This window comes from Hyperoodon ampullatus, assembly GCF_949752795.1.
Source record: "Hyperoodon ampullatus genome assembly, chromosome: X".
NCBI lineage: Eukaryota > Metazoa > Chordata > Mammalia > Artiodactyla > Ziphiidae > Hyperoodon > Hyperoodon ampullatus.
The window spans coordinates 69,195,671-69,222,349 of record NC_136913.1 but is presented as its reverse complement, the minus strand read 5'-3'; positions in this window follow the sequence as shown (position 1 = coordinate 69,222,349).

The following is a 26,679-nucleotide window of genomic DNA, read 5'->3' as shown; positions in this document are numbered from 1 at the left end:
CACAGCTTGAAGGATCTTGCTTCATGAAGTGGGGATCAGGCCAGAGCCTCCGTGCTGGGTGCTCTGAGTCCAAACCACTGGACTAAAAGAGAACCTTAAACCCAAGGAATATATATTGGAGTGAGTTCCACTGGAGATCCTCATCTCAGCACCATGACTGAATTCTATCCAACAGCCTACAAACTCTAGTGTTGGAAGCCTCAGGCCAAACAAACAGTAAGACAGAAACACAATTCCACCCACCAGAAAATAAAATGAGGTGACAAAAAATATGTCACAGATGAAGGAGCAAGGTAAAAGCCTACAAGACCAAATAAATGAAGAGGCAATAGGCAACAGACCTGAAGAAAGATTTCAGAGTAATGATAGTAGAGATGACCCAGAATCTCAGAAATAGAATGGAGGCATTGATTTAGAAAATTTTAAAAATGTTAAGAAAGATCTAAAAGAACTGAGGAACAAACAAACAGAGATGAACAGCACAGTAACTGAAACAAAAAATACACTAGAAGGAATCAATAACAGAATAACTAAGGCAGAAGAAAGAATAAATGAGCTGGAAGACAGAATGGTGGAAATAGCTGCCAAGGAGCAGAATAAAGAAAAAAGGAATGAAAAGAATTGAAGACAATATCAGAGACCTCTGGGACAACACTAAACGCACCAACATTCCTATTATAGGGGGCACAGAGGAAGAAGAAAAATAAAAGAATGTGTCTGAGAAAACATTTGAATAGGTAATAGTGGAAAACTTCCCTAACATGGGAAAGGAAATAGTTACCTAAGTCCAGGAAGCACAGAGAGTCCCATATATGATAAACCCTTGGAAAGACACATACTAATCAATCTAAAAAAATTAAATTCAAAGAAAAAATATTAAAAGCAGCAAGGGAAAAGCAAAAAATAAAATACAAGGGAATCCCCAGAAGGTTATCAGCTGATTTTTCAGCACAAACACTGTAGGCAAGAAGGGCGTGGCAGGGTATACTCAAAGTGATGAAAAAAAACAAAAAAACCTACAACCAAGATTGCTCTACCCAGCAAGGATATCATTCAGATTTGATAGAGAAATCAAAAGCTTTACAGACAAGCAAAAGCTAAGAGAATTCAGCACCACCAAACCACTGTTACAAAAAACACTAAAGGACTTTCTCTGGGTGGGAAACACAAGAGAGGTAAAAGACACACAAAAACAAGCCCAAAATAATTAAGAAAATGGTAATAGGAATATATATATATCAATAATAACCTTGATTGTAAATGGATTCAATGCTCCAATGAAAAGACACAGACTGGCTAAATGGATAGAAAAATTAGACCCATATATAGGCTGTCTACAAGAGACCTGCTTCAGACCTAGAGACACATACAAAATGAAAGTTAAGGGATGGAGAAATATATTCTATGTAAATGGAAATCAAAAGAAAGCTGGAGTATCAATATTCATATCAGATAAAATAGACTTTAAAATAAAGACTGTTACAAGAGACAAAGAAAGACACTACACAATGGTCAAGGGATCAATCCAAGAAGAAGTTATGACAATTATAAATATTTATGCACCCAACATTGGAGCACCTCAATACATAAGGGAAATGCTAACAACCATAAAATGGGAAACTGACAGTAACACAATAATAGAAGGGGGCATTAACACCCTACTTATACCAATAGACAGATCATCCAAACAGAAACTAAATAAAGAAACACAGGTTTTAAATGACAAACAAAAACACAGATGGATTTAATTGATGTTTATAGGACATTCCAACCCAAAGTTGCAAAATACACTTTCTTCTCAAGTGCTCATGGAATATTCTCCAGGAGAGATCACACCTTGGGTCAAAAAGCAAGCCTCTGAAAATTGAAGAAAATTGAAATCATATCAAGCATGTTTTCTGACCAAAATGCTATGAGATTGGAAATCAATTATAGGGGGAAAAATGTAAAAAACAGGAAAATATGAAGGCTAAACTGTGCACTACAAAATAAACAGGAGATCACTGAAGAAATCAAAGAAGAAATAAGAAAATACATAGAAACCAATGACAATGAAAACACGACAACCCAAAACATATGGGATGCAGCAAAAGCAGTACTGAGAGGGAGGTTTAGAGCAATTCAATCTCACCTCAAGAAACAAGAAAAATCTCAAATAAACAATCTAATCTTACACCTAAATCAACTAGAGAAAGAAGAGCAAAGAAACCCCAAAATCAGCAGAAGGAAAGAAATCATAAAGATCAGAGCAGAAATAAATGAAAAAGAAAAGATGGAGACAATAACAAAGATAAATAAAACTAAAAGTTGGTTCTTTGAGAAGATAAACAAAATTAATAAACCTTTAGCCAGACTCATCAAAAAAAAAAAAAAAAGGAAAGGATGCACATCAATAAAATTAGAAATGAAAAAGGAGAAATCACAACTGACACCACAGAAATACAAAGGATTATAGGAGACTACTACTAACAACTATATGCAAAGAAAATGGACAACTATGAAGAAATGGACAAATTCTTGGAAAGGTACAATTTTCCAAGACTGAACCAGGAAGAAATAGAAAATATAAACAGACCTATCACAAGTAATGAAATTAAAACTGTAATTAAAAATCTTCCAACAAACAAAAGCCCAGTATCAGATGGCTTCACAGGCGAATTCTCTCAAACATTTGGAGAATAGCTAACACTTATCCTTTTCTAACTCTTCCAAAAAATTGCAGAAGGAGGAACACTCCCAAATTCGTTCTAAAATGCCACCATCACCCTGATACCAAAACGAGGCAAAGATATCAAAAAGAAAAAAAAAACAGAAAAGAAAATTACAGGCCAATATCACTGATGAACATAGATGCAAAAATCCTGAACAAAAACTCAAAATGGATTAAAGACCTAAATGTAAGACCAGACACTCTAGAACTCTCTTAGAGGAAAACATAGGAAAATCATTCCTTGATCTAAACCACAGTAAGATCATTTTTGACCCACCACATAGAGTAATGAAAATAAAAATAAAAAATGGGACCTAATTAAACTTAAAAGCTTTTGCACAGCAAAGGAAACTGTAAATAAGATGAAAAGACAACCCTCAGAAAGGGAGAAATATTTGCAAAAGAAGCAATGGACAAAGGATTATTCTCTATACTATACAAATAGCACATGGAGCTGAATATCAAAATACAAACAACCCAATTACAAAATGGGTGGAAGATCTAAATAGACATTTCACCAAAGAAAACATATAGATGGCCAAGAGGCACATGAAAATGTGTTCATCATCACTAATTATTAGAGAAATGAAAATCAAAATTACAATGAGGTATCACCTCACACCAGTCAGAATGGCTGTTATCAAAAAATCTACAAACAATAAATGCTGGAGGGAGTGTGGAGAAAAGGGAGCCCTTCTGCACTGTTGGTGGGAGTTTAAATTGATAGAGCCACTATGGAGAACAGAATAGATGTTCCTTATAAAATTTAAAATAGAACTACAATATGACCCAGCAATCACACTACTGAGCATATACCCTGAGAAAATCATAATTCAAAAGGACACATGTACTCCAATGTTCATTGCAGCCCTATTTACAATAGCCAGGACATGGAAACAACCTTAATGTCCAATGATAGGTAATGGATAAAGAATATGCGGCACATATATACAATGGAATATTACTCAGCCATAAAAAGGAACAAAATTAGATCATTTGTAGAGATGTGGATGGACCTGGAGTCTGTCATACTGAGTGAAGTAAGCCAGAAAGAGAAAAACAAATATTGTATATTAACAATTATATGTGGAATCTAGAACAGTGGTACAGATTAATCTATTTGTAGGGCAGGAATAGAGATGTTGACATAGAGAACAGACATGTGGACATGGGGAAGGAGGGGTGTGGGACGAATTAGGAGATTAGTTTTGACAAATATACCCTACCGTGTGTAAAAGAGATAGACTGTGGGAACCTGCTGTATAGCACAGAGAGCTCAGCTCAGTGCTCTTTGATGACCTAGATGGGTGGGATGGGGAGTTTTGAGGCAGGTCAAAGAGGGAGGAGATATAGGTATCCATATAGCTGATTCACTTCATCATACTGCAGAAACTAACACAATATTGTAAAGCAATTTTATTCCAATAAAAATAAATAAATAAACAAACAAACAAACAAATAGAAACTGGGCCATTAAAACAAACAGAATAAGAAAAGAGAGAGGGCCCAAATCAATAAAATCAGAAAAGAAAAAAGAGAAGTTACATTCAACACCACAGTAATACAAGTGTTCATAAGAGATTACTACAGCTATATGCCAACAAATTGGACCATCTTTAAGAAATGGATGAATGCCTAGAAATGTACAATCTCCCAAGTAATAGAGAGTATAAACAGAGCAATTTCCAGTAATAAAACTGAATCATTCATTAAAAACTGACAACTAACAGAAGTTCAGGATTATATGGTTTCACAGGTGAATTTACCAGACATTTAAGGAAGAGATAAGACCTATCCATCTCAAACTATTCTGAAAAATTAAAGAGGAGAAAGTGCTTCCTCACTCATTCTATGAAGCCAGCATCACCATGATAACAAAACCATACAAAGACACCAGAAAATAAAAGGAATTACAGGTCAATATGACTAATAAACATAGATGCAAAACCCTCAACAAAATATTAGCAAAACAATTTCAACAATACATCAAAGAATCATACACTATAACCAGATGGCATTTATCCCAGGGTGCAAAGATGCTTAAACATCCATGAATCAATCAATGTAATACACCACATCAACAAATTAAAGAATAAAAATCATATGATCATCTCAAGAGATGCCAATAAATTTTTCTGATAAAATTCAACATCGATTTATGATTAAAATCCTTTGCAAAAGTGGGTATAGAGGGAGCATACAACAACATAATAAAGGACATATATTGACACACTCACCACAAACATCATATTCAATGTTGAAAAGCTGAAAGCATTTCCTCCAAGAGCAAAAACAAGACAATGAGTCACACTTTTGTCACTTTTATTCAAAATAATATTGTAATTCCTAGCCACCGACAAAAATAAGAAAAAAAAAGAAATTAAAAAAATTCAAGGGCTTCCCTGGTGGCGCAGTGGTTGAGAGTCCGCCTGCCGATGCAGGGGACACGGGTTCGTGCCCCGGTCCAGGAAGATCCCACATGCCGTGGAGCGGCTGGGCCCGTGGGCCATGGCCGCTGAGCCTGCGCGTCCGGAGCCTGTGCTCCGCAACGGGAGAGGCCACGACAGTGAGAGGCCCGCGTATCGCAAAAAAAAAAAAAAAAAAAAAAAAAAAAAATTCAAATTGGAAAGAAGTAAAATGGTTACTGTTTGCAGATGACATTAAGATCCTAAATATACCACCAAAAATTATTAACACTCATAAATGAATTCAGTAAAATTGCCAGATGCAAAATTAATATACCAAAATCTGTTGCATTTCTATGCACTAACAAGAACTCTCAGAAAGAGAAATTAAGAAAACAACCCCATGTACAATCACAACAACAGGAATAAAATACCTGGAAACAAATCAAACTAAGGAGGTAAAAGCCTGTATTCTGAAATCTATAAGTCACTGATGAAGGAAATTTAATATGACAATAACAGATGGAAAAATATAATGTGCTCATGGATTGGAAGAATCAATATTGTTAAAATGACCATACTCTAAAATATGTAATACAATCTACAGATTAAGTGCAATCCCTTTTAAAATACCAGTGGCATTTTTTACAGAACTAGCATAAATAATTCTAAAATTACATGGAAACACAAAAGACCCTAAATAGTCAAAACAATCTTGAGAAAGTAGAAAGGAGCAGAACGTATTACACTACCAGATTTCAAACTATAGGACAAAGTTATGATAATCAATGAAGTATGCTACTGGCACAAAAACAGAAACATAGATAAATGGAATGGAATAGAGAGCATATAAATAATGCCACACTTATATGATCAGTTAATCAGTGAGAAAAGAAGCAACAATTTTCAATGGGGAAAGAACAACTTCTTCAATAAATTGTGTTGGGAAAAGTAGACAGCCTCAAGCAAGAAAATAAAACTGGACTACTTTCTCACACCATATTAAAAAAAAAAACATAATGGATTACAAATTTAAATGTAAGTCTTTAAATGAAACCATAAAACTTCTAGATGAAAACATAGGCAGGAAACTTTTTGACTTCTATCATACTAATATGTATTTTTGGATATGTTTCCACAGGCAAGGGAAACAAAAAAATGGGGCTACATCAAACTAAAAGTATATTTCACAGTGAAGAAAACTGTAAACAAAAAAAAGGCACCTATTGAATGGGGGAAGATATTTTCAAATATATCTGTAAGGGATTAATATACAAAATATACAAGAACTCATATGACTCAACACCTGGAAAAGAAAAAATTTAAAATGAGCTGAGGATCTGAACAGACATTTTTCCAAAGAAGACATACAGACAGCCAACAGGCACATGAAACATTGCTCAACATCATTAATTATCAGGGAGATGCAAATCAAAGCCATATCCTCATCAAATCTGTCAGAATGGCTATTATCAAAAAGACAACAAGTAGGGCTTCCCTGGTGGCGCAGTGGTTGAGAGTCCGCCTGCCGATGCAGGGGACACGGGTTCGTGCCCCGGTCCGGGAAGATCCCACATGCCGCGCAGCGGCTGGGCCCGTGAGCCATGGTCTCTGAGTCTGCGCGTCCGGAGCCTGTGCTCCGCAACGGGAGAGGCCACAGCAGTGGGAGGCCCGCGTAACGCAAAAAAAAAAAAAAGACAACAAGTAGCAATTTTTGACTTGAATGTGGAGAAAAGTGAACCCTCAAGCACTTTTGGTGGGACTGTAAATTTGTGTGGTCACTTTGTAAAGCACTATGAAGGTTCATAAAAAAACAAATATAAAATATCCTGCAATCCAGTTATTCAAATTCTGGGTATTTTTCCCAAGAAAACAAAGTTACTACTTTGAGAATATATATGTCCCCCTATGTTCATTGCAACATTAATTACAATAGCCAAGTTATGGAAGCAACCTATGTGTTCATCAATAGATAAATGGATAATGAAGATGAAGATGTGATATATATATATATATATATATATATATATATATATATATATTACTCAGCAATAAAAAATGAAATATTCCCATTTGCAACAACATGAAAGGATCTAGAAAGTATTATGACTAGTAGAATAAGTCAGGTAGAGAAAGACAAATACCATATTATTTCACTTATATGTGGAATCTGATAAACAAAGCAAATGAACAAACTGATAGAAACAGACTCGTAGATACAGGGAACAAACTTTTGCTCCCAAAGCAGAGAGTGGTGGGGGTATGAATGAAATAGGTGAGGGATACTGAGTAACAAACTTTCAGTTACAAAATAAATGAATCCAGGAATGAAATGCAGAGCATGAGGAATATGGTCAATATTAGTTTTTTGCTTTGTTTTGATTTTTTATTGAAGTATATTGGATTTACAATGTTGAGTTAGTTTCAGGTGTACAGCAAAGTGATGCAGTGTTATATATACGCATATATTCCTCTTCAGATTCTTTTCCATTATAGGTTATTACAAGATATTGAATATAGTTCTCTATGCTATACAGTAGGTCCTTGTTCTTTACCTATTTTATATATGGTAGTATGTATCTGTTATATCCCCAAATCCAAATTTATCCCTCCCCCCACTTTCCCCTTTGGTAATAAGTTTTTCTTCTATGTCTGAATCTACTTCTGTTTTGTAAATAAGTTCATTTGTATCATTTTTTTAAGATTCCACATATAAATGGTATCATATGGCATATGTCTTTCTCTGTCTGACTTCCTCTACTTAGTATAATAATCTCTAGGTCCATCCATGTTGCTGCAAATGGCATTATTTCATTATTTTTTTATGGCTAAGTAACATTCTATCATTCATATTTATATATATATATACATACATGTATATACCACATATTTATCCATTCATTTGTGGGTGGACATTTAGGTTGCTTCCATATCTTGGCTATTGTAAATAGTTATGTTATGAACTTTGGGTTACATGGTATCTCTTTGAATTAAAGCTTTCATCTTTTCTGGATATATGCACAGGAGTGGAATTGTTAGATCATATGGTGACACTACTGAGTTGCCACTATTTAAACTGTCAAGTTTTCAACCAAGAGTTATGAGATATACAAAGAAATGAGAAAGAAAGGCCCATACACAAGGAAAAAATCAGTCAATAGAAACTGTCCATGAGGAAGTGTAGATGTTCCTAGATGTTTGACTTATTAGACAAAGACTTTTAATAAATTATTTTAAATATGTTCAAAAAGTAAAGGCAACTATGCACAAAGAAATAAAAGAAAGTATGAAAATAAGGTATCACCATATAAAGAATATCAATAACGAGGTTTAGAGTATCAGAGATCTGTGGGACACAATCAAGTGCACCATCAAGTGCTCCTGGGACTACACAGCGGCAGTCCCAGGAGAGAGAAAAAGAGGCAAAAGAACATTTTAAGAAATAATATTTGAAAAATTCTTAATTAATTAATGGAAAGCATAAATCTACATATTGAAAGCAGCAAAACAGAAAGGTCGAAATCAAGGAGTCCATAATAATACTAACAATTGATTTCTCATCAGAAACCATGGCAGCAAGAAGGCAATGAGATGATATACATATTCAGAGTGCTGAAAGAAGATTGTCAGTCAAGAATTCTATATTTAGCAACACTATTATTAAAACAATTAGAAGACATTAGCTGATAAACAGAACCAGAATTCACTGCTAGCAGACCTTCCCTTCAAAAAAACACTGAAGTAGTCCTTCAGGATGGAATGAAAGGATAGTGTACAGTAACATGAAGAAATAAACACCAGTGCAACTACACAGGTAAGTATAATGTACTTTTGTTTACTACCTTTTTCTTCTCTCTGATTTAAAACACAATTACATAAAGCAATAATTATAAAATTGTGTTGATAGGCCTATACTGTAGAAATATATAATTTGTAGGACAATAATACTATTAATAGTAGCAAAAAAGAAGGGAAAAGGAAAGGTTTTGTATATTACTGAAATTAAGTTGAGATTAATCTTAACTAGATATTTATAAATTGCGATATTATTTTTTTTAATTTTATTGGAATATAGTTAATTTACAATGTTGTGTTAGTTTCAGGTGTACAGCATAGCAATGCATATACACATAATCATTCTTTTTCAGATTATTTTCCCATATAGGTGATTACAGAATATTGAGTAGAGTTTCCTGTGCTATAGGTCCTTGTTGGTCATCATTTTTATACATAGTAGTGCATGTATGTTAATTCCAACCTCCTAATTTATCCCACCCCATGTATGCCCTTTGGTAACCATAAGTTTGTTTTTGAAATCTGTGAGTTTGCTTCTGTTTTGTAAATAAGTTCATTTATACCATTTAAAAAAATAGATTTCACATCATGGTCAATATTATTTTAATAATTTAGTATGGTGACACATGGTGACTAGATTTATTTTCGGATCATTTTTTAAGGATGGAAAAATCAAATCACTGTGCTGCATTCCTGGAACTAACATAGAGTTGTAAGCCAATTATAATTCAATAAAAAAGGATACAATTCAAGCTGTTGATATCAGTTGATGGATATCAACTGGTGAGTAGTTTAAAAATATAGAGTGTCTTGGGTAGAGATAAGAACAAGATGGCAAGTTGGGAAATATCAGTTTTCTTCCCCACAAAAGAAAAAACAATAATTAGACATCTATCAACCAACATAAAGCACTCCTGGGAGGGCTCAATAAACCAATTAAGAACATGTAGCAACACAGTTGAATGAAAAGAGAATAACACCATAGAAAAAAATCACTGGGATGATCAGTGTAGCTGAGACATCTGGAGATAGCTAAGAGCAAAGAGGAAGGGTGGGGGTCATCAGTATCTGCCAAGCAGAAGGTGCCACTGCAGTCCCCAGTGGCCTACTATGACCTTGCCTGTCTTTGTCTTGAATACCTTAACATACCCAGAGTTTTCATAGCAGAAGAACCCATATGGTTTATCAGTGAGGATCCCAGCAGTCTGCTCCACAAAGGGTACTGATGGCTTTTGTCACAGAGGTAATCAACAGCCATTGTAGCTACAGATGCCCTGGACTGGGAAATGCTTCTAAGTCCTCTCCATGAAGGATCCACTGTTGCATTGCCTTGGGACTGGGACTGCAACCCTCTCCAAACTGCCTCACGCACAGAGCTTCAAATCTTTGGCCACTCAGCACAAAGTATGCCCCAGGCCCTTGTTCTAAATCCAATTCATGCATATTTGTGTCTCAGGAACTGGAGCCAGCACTGTTAAAAGATAGACTGAGCCCTGGACCCTGGAGCCACTGTTGCTCTACACATGTATGTACTTAAGAACCTGACTTCACGGCCACTTAATGAATATCCATGTCTAGGACACTGGAGCTACAACCACAGTGTGCATATTTGACCCAGAAATTTTATTTAAAGAAATACTAGTTTAAAACTTGCCAAATCTTGGGAAAGATATGGACAGCAGATATGTGAAGCTTAAAGACTTCCAAAAAGTACAATCCAAAGAGTCCTTCATCTACACACATTATAATCAAACTTCAAAAAGAATTTTGAAAGCATCAAGAACAAAGTGACCCATCACATAAAAGGAACACACAAAGGCTGTAAGTGGTTTTCTGCTATTTCTCAGCAGAAACCTTGTAAGCAAGGAGAAAGTGGGATGATACATTTAAAGCGTTGCAACAAAAAACTAAAGCCAGCCAACCAAGAATGCTTTACATGACAAAGCTACTCTTCCAAGTTGTAGGAGAGATAGACATTATCAGACATACAAAACCTGAAGTAGTACATCACCAATAGACATGCTTTAGAAGAAAAGCTAAAAGGAGTTCTTCAAGTTAAGAAGAAAAGATGCTATCTATAACATGAAAATATGTGAAAGTAAACAATGCACTGATAAAGGCTAGTGTATAGTTAAATTCAGTATACTCTAATACTGAAACGTTTGTGTACAAATCACTTTTATCTCTAGTCAAATGTTAGGAAACAAGGCATTAAAAATAACAGTAGTTATAATAATTTGTTAATGGATACATGATATAAAAGATGTAAATTGTGACATCCAAAAGATAAATGTAGGGTGAGGTAAGTAAAGGGTAGATATTTTGCATGCAAAGTTAACTTTTATCAGCTTAGGATAGATTTTTATAACTATAAAATATTTTATGTAAGCCATATGGAAACCACAAAGAAAAACATATATAGATACATAAATATAAAGAAAAATAAATTTAAAATTAGCACTAAATAAAATTATCAAATAAAAAAGGAAGACAGCAAAGAGGAAGAACAAAAATGGCAATAATAAGTCCTTACCTCTCAGTAATTAAACATAAATAGAGTAAATTATTCAAATGAAACTCATAAAATAGCTAAATTGATAAAAATACACGACCTAGTAATATGGTACCTACAAGAGGCTCATCTCAGCTTCAAGAACACACTGGTTCAAAGTGAAGGTGTAAGAAAAGATATTTCATATTAATAGAAGCCAAAAGAGAGGAGGGTTAGCCATACATATATAGACAAAGTAGATTTTAAGTGAAAAGCTATAACAAGAGAAAAAAAGTCATTATATAATGACAAACAGGTCAATTTTTCAAGAGGAAATCACAATAGTAAATATATATATATATATATATATACATATACCGATAATCAAATCACCTAATTATATAAAATAAGTACTAAAAGAAATACACAGCAATACAATAATGGAAGGGGAGGAGCTTCCCTGGTGGCGCAGTGGTTGAGAGTCCGCCTGCCGATGCAGGGGACACAGGTTCGTGCCCCGATCTGGGAGGATCCCACATGCCACGGAGCGGCTGGGCCCGTGAACCATGGATGCTGAGCCTACATGTCCAGAGCCTGTGCTCCACAATGGGAGAGAACACAACAGTGAGAGGCCCACATACCACACACACACACACACACACACACACACACACAAATAATAATAATGGAAGGGGACTCTAATATATTACTTTCAACAGTAGATAGATCATAAAGACACTAAATCTGTGTGAAACATTGTACTTGAACTAGTTAGACCAATGAACCTAACAGGCATACACAGAACATTCCATCCAACAGCAGCAGAATACACATTCTTCTCAAGCACACATAGAACATCTTTTAGGGTAGATCATATGTTGGGTTATTAAAAGAAAAAAGTCTTAACAAATTTTAGCGATTGAAATCATATCAAGTATTTTTTTTCTGAATGCAATTTATGAAAGTAGAAATCAATACCAGGAGGAAAACTGGAACATGTACAAATATTTACATATGAAACAACACATTCCTGAACAAACAACTGGTCAAAAAATAAATAATAAAGAAAACTTAAAAAATAATTTGAAAAAACAAAAATGGAAAGACAGCACACTAAAATTCATGAGATGTAGCAAAAATATTTCTAAGAAAGTATTTTATAATAATAAAGGCCTACATTAGGCCTTTATTATTGTATAAAATGTATACAAGATCTTGTATAAAATACAAGATCTCAAAAAACTCCTAAATTTGCAACTCAAAGAACTAGAAAAAGAACAAACTAAGCCCAAAATTAGCATAAGTAAAGAAATAACAAAGATGAGAGCAGATATACACCAAATAGAGTTTTGAAATACAATTTAAAAAATAATAAAATTAAGAGTTGTTTTTTCTGAAAAGGAAAGAAAATGGACAAACCTTTAGCTAGACTAGGAAAAAAAAGATAAAAGACTCAAATGAATAAAATCAGAAATGAAAGAGAGGAGGTATTGCATCTGATACCACAGAACTAAAAACAATCGTAAGACTGCTATCAACAATTATACCTCAACAAATGGCATAACCTAGAGGAAATGGATAAATTCACAGAAACGTTCAAGCTATCAAGACTGAATCATGAAGAAATAGAAAACCTGAGCAAACCAATAATGAAAGAATAAAAGTGAGAGAGTAACATTGACATATATACACTACCAAATGTAAAATAAATAGCTAGTTGGAAGCAGCTACATAGCACAGTGAGATTGGCTCAGTGCTTTGTGACCACCTAGAGGGGTGGGATAGGGAGGGTGGGAGGGAGGTGCAAGAGGGAAGGGATATGGGGATATATGTATACTTATAGCTGAATCACTTTGTTATACAGCAGAAACTAACACAACATTGTAAAGCAATTATACTCCAATAAAGATGTTTAAAAAATTCAACAATATATAAAAAGATTCATATACCATGATGAAGTGGGATATATGTTATGGATGCAAGAATGTTTCAATACCAAAATTCAATCAATATGATATACCACATTAACAAAAGGAGGGATGAAAATTAAATGATTGTCTCTATAGAAACAGAAAAAGCATTTGATAACATGCAACATTCATTCATGATAAAAACTTCATTCAAAGTTTGTATAGAGGAAACAAATCTCAACATAATAAAGCTTATTTATGACAAAGCAACAGATAAAATCATACTCAATGGTGAAAAGCTGAGAGCTTTTCTTCTAAAATAAGGATCACAACAAGAATACGTATTCTCACCACTTCTATTTAACATAGAATTGTAAGTCCTAGCCACATCAATCAGACAAGTAAAAGAAATAAAAGACATTCAACTTGGAAAGGAAGTAGTAAGGGAAGGATGTGGAGAAAAGGGAGCACTAGTATACTATTGATAGGAATGTAAATTGTTGCTTTCACTATGGAAACAATATGGAGTTTCCTCAAAAAACTAAAAATAAAACTACGATAAGATCCAACAGTTCCACTCCTGGGTATATACCCAAAGAAACTAAAACACTAATTTAAAATATACATACACCCCAATGTTCATAGCAACATTATATCTAATAGCCAAAATATGGAAACAAATTTTCTGTCAATAGATGAATGGATAAAAAATTGTGAGACATATATGTATATATATATATATATATATATATATATATATGTGTGTGTGTGTGTGTGTGTGTGTGCGTCTGTGTGTGTGTGTATTCATACACACACACACAGTGGAGTATTACTCAGCCATAAAAAGAATAAAATTTTCCTTTTACAGCAACATGGATTGATCTTGAGGGTATTATGCTTAGTGAAATATGTCAGACAGAGAAAGACAAATACTGTATAATATCACTTGTATGTGGAAGCTAAAAAATAAAACAACAAAAAAGAAACAGACTCACAGATATAGAGAATAAACTAGTAGTTTCCAGTGGGGAGAGAGAAGGAAGAAGAGGCAAGATAGGGATGGGGGACTAAGAGGAAAACCTACTATGTATAAAAGAAATAAACTACAAGGATATATTGTACAGCTCAGGGAACATATCCAATATTTTATAATAACTTCAAGTGGAGTACAATCTATAAAAATATTGAATCACTTCATTGTGCATCTGAATCTAATATAATATTATAAATTAACTATAGGTCAATTAAGCAAAAATATGACCTAGGAAAATAATTGTCCAAAAATACATGTACAAATACATTTCTTCCAGTTTATGTTAATAGGAACACACTGTCAAAAATCTAAATGTAAAACATAAAGAAATGAGCTTGTCTGAGTCCATATGTCGGGGTATTATGTAACCATTACATTTAGAGTGCAGATATATATTAATTGACATGAGGGAGTTTATAATATATTTTAAAATTGCTTTTTGCCAAAGAATAGCAAAGAAGAATATAAAGATGAATATTCCCAGGAGAGAGGTCAGTAATATTGCCAAAGAGGAGATCCCCAGCCCTGGTCCTCCCACAGGCTCACTGATTTGGCAAACATCCATGGAAAAAAGTGATTTTTTGGGAGTTTCTGGATCTAGATAGGAGGTTTAAAACTTGGGTGGAGTCCAGGACCAAGGAAAGATGCTTTTAGAAGGAAGAAAGGCACCCCTGATAGCAAGCTCACTGACCAAAGACCTGGCTGCTGATATGGAAGAAATCACATTGACCTCTGTACTTGGTTCCACTCCACTTTTTCATTGTTCTGCAGCCAGCCCTGCCTCCCCACAGGCCCAGTAGCAGCCCTACCTGCCCAAGACACTGGTAAGAGGCTTTTGGATCATGGACCAAACTATGGGCCCAGAGGCAATCCTATCCTCCAACAGACTCAGTTGCAAACTTGCTAATATGCTGTCCCAGAGGTAATCTCATCTACTGACAGACCTAGCAGAAGCCACAACAGCCACTTTCCAGAGTAGCAGTCCCCTGGACCATAGATACTACTGCTATACTAGAGATTGATCCATCCAAATATGGTCTTAATGACTGCTCAACCAACACACAGACACAGAGATATCCCTCCTTAATTGCAGATCTGGTGACAGCTCTGCAAGAACACCCACAGACATAGCTCCAATCTGACCCATTGCTAGACCAGGTAACCGTGGTCAATGATACCAGCAATAGGTTTACTGATGGGCACTGTCAGATGACTTGCTCACAAACTCTGCTAACCGACCATCCCAGAATGTCTGACTGTGCTAACTGGTGAAGGTCTTTATCTTCTGAAGCCAATTTGTAAAGAATGAAAGAGATGATTATTCCTACAAATGCACAGACACCAACAAAAGACTACAAGAATCATAAAGAATCAAGCAAATATAACACCAGCAAAGGAAATAAACAAAGATATAGAACAGACCCTACATAAATGTAGATATATGAACTTCTTGAAAAAGAACTTAAAATATCTTCCCAAAGAACTTCAATGAACTACAATAGAACACACATAAGCAAGTAAACAAAATGAGGGAAAAATACATAAAGAAATAAGAAATTCAATAAAGAAATAGAAACTGTTAAAAAGAACCAGACAATATTCCTGGAGCTAAAGAATACAATGACTGAACAGAAAAATCAAATAAAGAACTTCTACAGCAGGCTTGAACAAGCAGAAGAAAGAATCAGTGAAATTTTAGACAGGTCATTTGAAAATATTCAGTTGGAGGAATAAAAAGGAAAAAGAATGAAAGAGTGAAGGAAGCCTATGGCAGACACAGAGCATCACTTAGAATACAGTATATGCATTATAGGAGTTTCACAAGGAGAGGAGAGAAAGGAGCAGAAACCTTATTTAATGGAATAATGACTGAAGACTTCTGAAACTTTGGAATAGAAACAGACATCCAATTTCATGATGTTTTCAAATAGGATGAGCCCAAACAGAACTATGCTTAGGCACATTATAATTAAATTATCAAAACTCAATGACAGAATTTTGAAAGCATCAATATAAAAGCAACTTATCACATATAAAGAAACCCCCTTAGGACTATCAGTGAATTTCTCAGCATAAGCTGTACAGGTCAGTGAAGTCTGGGATAATATTTTCAAAGTGTTGAAAGAGAAAAACAGCCAATGAAGAATACTTTACCCAGCAACTGTCCTTTACAAATAAAGAAAATACAAAAAATCAGACAAACAAAAAACACTAGATCTGCCTTAGAAGAAGTGCCAAAAAAAGGTTTTTTTTTAAGTTAAAAAAAAAGGTGCTAAACAATAATGTGAAAGCACATGAAAGCATAAATCTCACTAAAAGTAAATACAAACACTGAATATTGTCATACTCTAATACTAAAATGTAAATCACTTTACATATTATTATATAAATTTAAAAAACAAGTAGAAATTATAGCTATAAACATATAAATTTATTCATGGAAACCCAATATAAGAAGAAGAAAAATCTGACATTGATGACATAAATTATTTGTGAATATAAAATGTATAGATTCTATATGCAATTGAAGTTGTTATCAGCTTAAAACAGACTGCTCTAAATATAAAACTTTGGATGCAAGCTATGTAGTACTCAGAACCAAAAATATACAGTTATACACCAAAGACAAAGAAAAAATAATCAAAGCACACAACTGAAAAAAATCAACAGTTCACAAATAAAGTCAATAAGAGAAGAGATGTACAAGTCTACAAAAGACAGAAAACAATTAATAAAATGGCAATGGTAAATCATTACCTATCAATTATTACTTTAAATATTAATGGATTAACTTCCCAATCAAAAGACATAGAGTGACTGAAGAGCTTAAAAAAAAAAAAAGACTCAACTCTATGCTGCATACATAAGACTCCCTTTAGATATAAGGACACACATAGGCAGAGAGTGAAGGTGTGAAAAGAACATGTCTGAAGCAAATTATAACTGAAAGAGAGCAGAGATTGCTAAACTTACATCAGGGAAGATATACTAAGTAAAAAACTGCCACAAGTAACAAATGTTATTATATAGTGATAAAAGATTCAATTCAACACAGACATATAAATATAAATGGTATGCACCCAACAAATTACCTAAATATATTAAGCAAACATTGATAGATATGAAGGGAGAAATAGACAGCAATATAAAAATAGTGGGAAATTTCTGTATCCTACTCTCTACAATAGATAGCTCTTCCAGAAAGAAAACCAATAAGAAAACAGGAAAACTGAATAACACTATAGACCACATAGACCTGACAGACATATATAGAACATTCCACACAATAGCAGCTGAATAGTCATTTTTCTCAGGTGCACAGGTATTAATCTCCAAAATAGATTACAGCAAATGTCACAATAAAGTATTAATCTATTTAAGAAGATTGCAATAATCCCATGTATTATTTGTGTCCACAATAACACTAGAAATCAATAATAGAAAAATAACAGGAATATTCACTTATACATGGAAGTTAAACAACACATTTTTAAACAACTGTTGAGTCAAATAAGAAATCAAAATGGAAATTAAGAATTGTCTTGAGACAAAGAAATGAAAGACAACATAAAAAAACTTGTGGGATGCAGCAAAATCAGTACTAATAAGAAAGTTTACAGCAATAAAAGCCTACATTAAGAAAGAAGAAAATAAACAACTTTACATCTCAAGAAACTAGAAAAAAAGGAGAATTTAAAGTAAACCCATATTTAACAAAAGCAATAAATAATGAAGATTAGAGCAGAAGTAATAAAATAGAAAAGAGAAAATCAATTTTAAAAATCAACAAAAGACATGGTTTCCAGAAAAGATAAATTAAATCAACACGAATTGAGCTAGAATAACTAAGAAAGAAGAGAGACTACACAACTAAATAAAATTAGAAATGAAAAAGGAGAAATTGCAACTGATCTCACAGGAAAAAAAAAAGATCATGAGGGACTATTTTAAGCAATTATACACCAACAAAATATACAACCTAACATAAATGAATAAATTCATACGTATATACAACCTACAAAGACTGAATCAAGGAGAAATAGAAAGCCTGAACAGATCAATAAGAAATAAAGATATTGAAGGAATAATTTAAAGACTCCCAACAAAGAAAATCTCAGTGTCAGATGGCTTCACAAGTAAATTCTACCTAACCGTTAAAGAATAATTAATGCCAATTATTATACTCTCCTAAAAAATAAAAGGGAATATCTTCAAATTCATTCTATGGGGCCAGAATTATCCTGATACCATAGCCAGACAAAGACACCACAAAAAAAATAAAAGCTACAGACCAATATTCCTAATGAGCATGAACGAAAAAATCCTCAAGGAAATACTAGCAAACCAAATAAAACAACACTTTAAAAGAATGATACAACATAAACAATTACTGTGCCCCGACTGGTTATTCCTGAGTGTCCAGTGACAGTCCAACATATTCAAAGCAAACTTTACTTCCCACTACAAACAGAAATAACCTACAGCTGGATTTAAGATATAAATCTGAAAGGGGAAACAAATATTTTATATTAAAACATAATACAGTATATTTGGGACATTGCAGAAAAGATATATTTATTGCCTGGACAAATAAATCATTGATTATAGGGGAAAAATATATAAATTGGACTACATTAAAAATAATATCTTCTGAGTTTCACATTTGGAATGACCACATGAGGAGCTCTATGTACTTACTTCCAAGTTGTATAATCATAACTCTTGGAAATTACTTTTTCTCATATTCTCTGGATATTTACCTTAATAAATTCAGCAGATGAAGAAACATATATTCACAATGCTGTACCAAACATCATTAAGAATAGTAAGAGTCTGTGGCACTTGAGACATAACCTTATCCTTTCCTCTCCACTTCCTTAGCTCAAACTGACAAACTCCCCATTGCTGTTGAGCATGGAAAACAAGACAGGGATTTCTCTTCCACTAGATACAAATCAATGGATACAGTGTCTTACTAGGTAGGACAGGCAACCAGCATTTTTCATTCCTTTCAGTTTCAATTTGAAGAAGCTATATTCCTGGTGAATACACTTTAAGTTAGGTTCTACATTCCACCACCAAGCCTACACCAGCTCTAACCCAGTGGTGGTAGGATGAAAATATTGAGGCCTCATGTGCCATAGCACTATGTTGATATGAGGGCTGATGTTACACACAAAAGGTACAACAAGAAGACCTGATGCTACTGCCCATCCTAGCAGCTGGAGTAATGGCTGGATGATTTTTACCAGGAGAAGAAATTGTCCATAAGAATAGAAAGTTTACAAGCTTACCCAAAAGAGCTGATTTTATTTGATACAGAATGTGGGAAATTTCAAGTCTAAGGATTCTTTCACAAATAATAGCTTTCCTTAATTTAGGACAAGTTAACCATAGGCTAATTAGTTCACCAGAAAAAAAATCATGGAAAGAGATACCTAAAAGAACATTCTTGGTGTCAGAAAATTAGCCTCAAAAAATGGCCTAAAAAATTAGCCCAGGGCTTCCCTGGTAGTGCAGTGGTTGAGAGTCCGCCTGCCGATGCAGGGGATGCAGGTTCATGCCCCGGTCTGGGAAGATCCCACATGCCACGGACCGGCTGGGCCCATGAGCCATGGTCGCTGAGCCTGCATGTCCAGAGCCTGTGCTATGCAACGGGAGAGGCCACAACAGTGAGAGGCCCGCGTACAGAAAAAAAAAAAAAAAAAAATTAGCTCGGTAAATGGCCTTAAATTTAATTAGACCAAACGTGAAGCAATTTATGCTACAAGGCATTGTCAAAAATAATAATATAACCAGCCAGAGCTCAATGGATTAACAACATCAATTAAATATCATGTGAGTATCAGAAGGCAAAATCAGAGATAAAGCAGCAGGAAAACTGTTGGAAGAAATAATGTCTGAAAAATTTCTATATTTTACAAAAAAATATTATCTACACATCCAAAATGCTCAAAAAATTCCAAGTAGAATAATCACAAAGATGTTCGTACCCAGGCACAACATAGTGAAATTGTTGAGAGACAAAGACAGAGAAAAGTTTCGAAAGCATCAAGAGACAACAGACTTTCACAAGGAGACTCCTCTAATATTAATAAATGTTTAGTCATTATGAACAATGGAAATCAAAAAGAAGTGGAAAAACATGTTCAAATATTTTAAAATATGGTGAATAGAGAATCATATTCACCAAAACTGAAGCAAATATGAAAGCAAAATAAAGGCATTCTCAGATTAACAAAAATAATGTATTTCTAAAGGGACTGTCCTACAGTACATGCTTCAGGCTTCAAGGAAGTTCTTTGGGCTTAAAGCAAGTGATCCCAGGTCTTAATTTGAATCTGTAGGCACACACAAAAAAGCAAAAATAAAGATAATTATGTAATTTTGAAAGACAATATAAATTCACACTTCTATTTTTTTCTCTTAACTGAATGAGAAAACAGCTGTATAAAACAGTATGTGTATTGATGGGGTCATAATATATAAGAACGTAATATATTTGGAAATAAGAGCAAAAAAGAGGTGATGGGAGCAAAATTCTCTGGACTAATGAAATGACACCAGATGATAACTAGAATTTTCAGGGAGAAATGAACAGAGCAGAAAAAAGTAAAATGGTTATTTACAAAAATCTATACATATATAATTGCTATTCTTTCTTTCCTCAGCTCCTTTACTATACATAAAATTGTCTAAAGTTATAATTAGAACAATATTTTATGGAGGTTGTAACACGTATAGATGTAATACGTAAAACTATAATAACACAAAAACAGGAAGAGAAAATAAAACTACAAATGGGTAATGTTTTTACATCTTGTTGGAGTCATGTGTATAAAAATGAAGTAAATTCTTATAAGACACATATGATAAGCCTTAGAACAACAAACAGGAATAAAAATTAAATAAACATAGAGAAAAATGTATTAAAGAAATTAAAATATTTCACTAGAAAATTTTTTCTTAGTGAGAATAAAATTAGAAAAGGAGGAATAGAATTAAAATATATGAAAGATAAAAAACATAAATTAAAATATCACATGCAAATCCACCTATATCAATTGATCATTGAATGTAAATTGGTTAAACAATCAAACAAAAGACAATGATTATCAGACCAGTTGCAAACAATATCCAAATATATCTGTCTATAGGAGATGTACTTTAGATTCAAAGATACAAAAACACTGAAATTAGAAGAATGGATAAAGACACATTATGAAAATAGCAATTATAAGAAAGCTGGGGTGTCCAGACTAATATCAGACAAATTAGACTTTAAGCAAAAATTGTTATTTGAGAAAAAATAATGACATTTAATCATGACAAGAAGGGTCAATATGGCAGAAAAATATAATAATTATAAACATATATGTACCTAAGAAAGGAGAAATAAAATATATGAAGGAAAATGAATGTAAATATCAAAGGGAAAATTTAACAATTCAACAATAATAGAGACTTCAATTTCTCACTTTCAATAATGGAAACAAAAATGAGGCAGAAAATCAGCAAAATATAGTAGACTTGAATAACACTGTAAGACAGCTAGACCTAAGAAAAATCTACAAAACAGTCCACCCAACAAAAACAGAATATATATTCTTCTTCAGGGCACATGGTCTATTCAGTCTGACTACATGCTAAACCATAAAATAAGCCTCCATACATTTAAAAAGATTGAAATTGTACACAATTTTTTCCCTAGAAACAATGAAATAGAATTAGAAGTTAAAAAAATCAGAGAAATGTTTAAATGTGTTAATTAAACACACCTCTAACTAACAAATGTGTCATAGAAGGAATAACAAGAAAATTAGAAAGTACTTTGTGATGAATAAAAATTAAGGCACAACATCCCAAAATATATGGGACGTAAGTAACATGGTGCTTAGAGGAAATTTTATAGTGGTAAATGCCTAAAAAAATAAAAAGAAGAAATATATCCTCTCTATAACCTAACCTACTACATTATAAATCTGGAAAAATAAGAGCAAACTAAAACTATATAAAGCAGTAGGAATAAAACAATAAGTATTAAAGTGGAAGTTAATGAAATAATGAATAGAAAAATGATAGAGAAAATCAATAAAACCTAAACTTAAAAAAAATCAGCAAAATCAACAAACCTTTAGATAGACTGATCAAGCAAAATAAAACAAATTACTAAAATCAATATTGGAAAAGAAATCATTGCATTTCAAATAACCTTACAGAAATAAAACTGATAATAAGAATGTAATATTAAGAACTGTACACCTAAGTCTGTGAGTTTGTTTCTGTTGTGTAAATAAGTTAATTTGTATCATTTTTTTAAGATTCTGCATGTAAGTGATATCATATGTGTGTCTTTCTCTGACTTTTTCTCTGAATTTACTTAGCAGGATAATCGCTAGGTCCATCCATGTTGCTGAAAATGGCATTATTTCATTATTTTAATGGCTGAGTAATATTCCATTCTATATATGTACCATGTTTTCTTTATCCATTCATGTGTTGATGGACATGATAGTCACATCCATGTCTTGGCTATTGTAAACAGCACTGCAATGAACACTGGGGTTCAAGTATCTTTTCAAACTATGTTTTTCTCTTGTTATATGCACAGGAGTGGGATTGCAGGATCATATAGTAGTTCTATTTTTAGTTTCTTAAGGAATTTCCATACAGCTCTCCATAGTGGCTATACCAACTTACATTCTCACCAACTATGTAGGGGGGTTCCCTTTACTCCAAACCCTCTCTAGAATTTATTGTTTGTAGATTTTTCTGATGGCCAATGTGACTGGTTTGAGGAGATATTTCATGGTAGCATTGATTTGCATTTCTATAAAAATTATTTACAAAACAGAAACAGACCCACAGACTTAGAGAACAAACTTGTTATTACCGGGGGGGAGAGGGGGATAGATAGGGAGATTGGGATTGACATGTACACACTGCTATATTTAAAACAGATAACCAACAAGGACCTACTGTATACAACAGAGAACACTATTAAATATTCTTTAATAACATAAAGATGAAAATAATTTGAAAAAGAATTGATAAATGTATATGTATAATAGAATAAATTTGCTGTACATATGAAATTAACACAATGATGTTAATCAACTAAATTCCAAAACAAAACAAAAATTAAAAATAAATAAAAAGAGCCATATACCAACAAGATAGATAACAGGGAAAATTTCCAAATTCTTAAAATTATATTAACTACTTAAACTGAGTCAAGAAGAATGAGAAAATCTAAACAAACCTAAAAGAAGTAAAGAGAAACCATTTCCACTAAGACCAGGAAAACGACAAGTTGCCCACTCTCCCCACTATTATTCAACATAGTTTTGGAAGTTTTAGCTATAGCAATCAGAGAAGAAAAACAAATAAAGTTAATCCAAATCAGAAAAGAAGAAGTAAAGCTGTCACTGTTTGCAGATGACATGATTCTATAGAATAGAGAATCCTAAACATGCTACCAGAAAACTACTAGACATAATCAAGTAATTTGATAAAGTAGCAGGATATAAAATTAATGCACAGAAATCTCTTGCATTTCTATACACTAATTATGAAAAATCTGAAAGAGAACTTAAGGAAACTCTCACACTTACCATCGCAAAAGAAAAAAAAAAAAAAAAACTAGGAATAAACCTACCTAAAAAGAAAGAAGACCTGTTTGCAGAAAACTATAAGACACTGATGAAAGAAATAAAAGATGATACAAACAGATGGAGAGATACACCATGTTCTTGGATTGGAAGAATCAGCATTGTGAAAATGACTATACTACCCAAAGCAATCTACAGATTCAATGCAATCCCTATCAAACTACCAATGGCATTTTTCAGAGAACTACAACAAAAATTTTCACAATTTGTATGGAAACACATAAGACCCCAAATAGCCAAAGCAATCTTGAGAACCAAAAACGGAGCTGGAGGTATCAGGCTCGCTGACTTCAGTCTATACTACAAAGCTCCAGTAATCAAGACAGTATGGTACTGGTACAGAAACAGAAACATAGATCAATGGAACAAGATAGAAAGCCCAGAGGTAAACCCAAGCACATATGGTCACCGTACCTTTGATAAAGGAGGCAAGAATATACAATGGAGAAAAGACAGCCTCTTCAATAAGTGGTGCTGGGAAAACTGGACAGCTACATGTAAAAGAATGAAATTAGAACACTTCTAACACCATACACAAAAATAAACTTAAAATAGATTAAAGACCTAAATGTAAGGCCAGAAACTATAAAACTCTTAGAGGAAAACATAGACAGAACACTCTATGACATAAATCACAGCAAGATCCTTTTTGACATACCTCCTCGAGAAATAGAAAAAAATAAAAAATAAACAAATGGGACCTAATGAAACTTCAAAGCATTTGCACAGGAAAGAGGAAACCACAAACAAAACGAAAAGACACCCCCCAGAATGGGAGAAAATATTTGCAAATGAAGCAACTGACAAAGGGTTAATCTCCAAAATTTACAAGCAGCACATGCAGCTCAATAACAAAAAAACAAACTACCGAATCCAAAAATGGGCAGAAGACCTAAATAGACATTTCTCCAAAGAAGATATACAGATTGCCAACAAACACATGAAAGAATTCTCAACATCATTAATCATTAGAGAAACGCAAATCAAAAGTAAACTGAGGTATCACCTCATACCAGTCAGAATGACCACCATCAAAAAATCTACACACAATAAATGCTGGAGAAGGTGTGGATAAAAAGGAACTGTCTTGCACTGTTGGTGGGAATGTAAATTGGTAGAGCCACTATGGAGAGCAGTATGGTGGTCCCTTAAAAAATTCAAAATCCAACTACCATATGACCCAGCAATCCCACTGCTGAGCATATACCCTGAGAAAACCATAAACCAAAAAGAGTCATGTACTGCAATGTTCATTGCAGCTTTATTTAAAATAGTCAGGACATGGAAGCAAGCTAAGTATCCATTGACGGATGAATGGATAAAGAAGATGTGGCACATATATACAATGGAATGTAAGCCATAAAAAGAAATGAATTTGAGCCACTTATAGTGAGGTGGATAGACCTAGAGTCTGTCATACAGAGTGAAGGAAGTCAGAAAGAGAAAAACAAATACCGTATGCTAACACATATATATGGAATCAAAAAAAAAAAAGGTTCTGAAGAACTGAAGAACCTAGGGGCAGGACAGGAATAAAGATGCAGACATAGAGAATGGACTTGAGGCCATGGGGAGGGGGAAGTGTAACCTGGGACGAAGTGAGATAGTGACATGGACTTATATATACCACCAAATATAAAATAGATAACTAGTGGGAAGCAGCCACATAACACAGGGAGATCAGCTAGGGGCTTTGTGACCACCTAGAGGGGTGGGATGGAGGGGTTGGGAGAGAGACTCAAGAAGGAGGAGATATGGGGATATATGTAAATGTATAGCTGATTCACTATGTTATAAGGCAGAAACTATCACACCATTGTAAAGCAGTTATAGTCCAATAAAGATGTTAAAAAATAATAATAATAATAATTGAATAAAATAAAAAAATATATTGGAAAAAAAGGAGTAAAAAGATAGGATATTTAATTAAAAAAAAACTCTTCTAACAAAAGTCAAGGAGCAAATGTTTTCCCTGATAAATTCCACCAAACATTTAAAGAATATGTAGTGAAATCTCCTCCTATTCTTCCAAACAGTGGAGGAGTGAGTACTTCTCAATTAAAAATATGTGGCCATTATTTAGTGTAAGCACAAACAGACAAAGGCATTACAGAATACACAAACTACAAACCAGTATATCATGAATACAGATACAAAGCCTCAAAACAACATACTGACATACGTTAGTAAGAAACATATAAAAAGATTCATAAACCATGAACAAGTGGAATTCACTGGAATACAAGTTTGGTTTCAAATCTGATAATCAATTAATATAATTAAACTTATCAATAGGAAAAAAAACACATGATCTTACCAATTGACATGGAAAATCATGTGGGAAAATTCTCCACCTTTTTATTATAAAAGTTATTAAGAATCTAAAAATAGAAGAAAATTCCTCAACCTGATAAAGGGCAACAATATATAACCCACTACTAAACTCAAGAGTGACAGTCTGAAAGATTCCCCCTCTATGATCAGGAACAAGACTATAATATTCACTCCTATCACTTCAAGTTGCCATTTACCTGGAGGTTCTAGCCAGGGAAATTAAGCAAGGAAATGACACAAAATGCATTCAGACTGGAAAAACAGTAGGAAAACTCCCTCTTTTCACAGATTGCATGATTAGGTATGTAGAAATCCCTAAGGAATACTCCA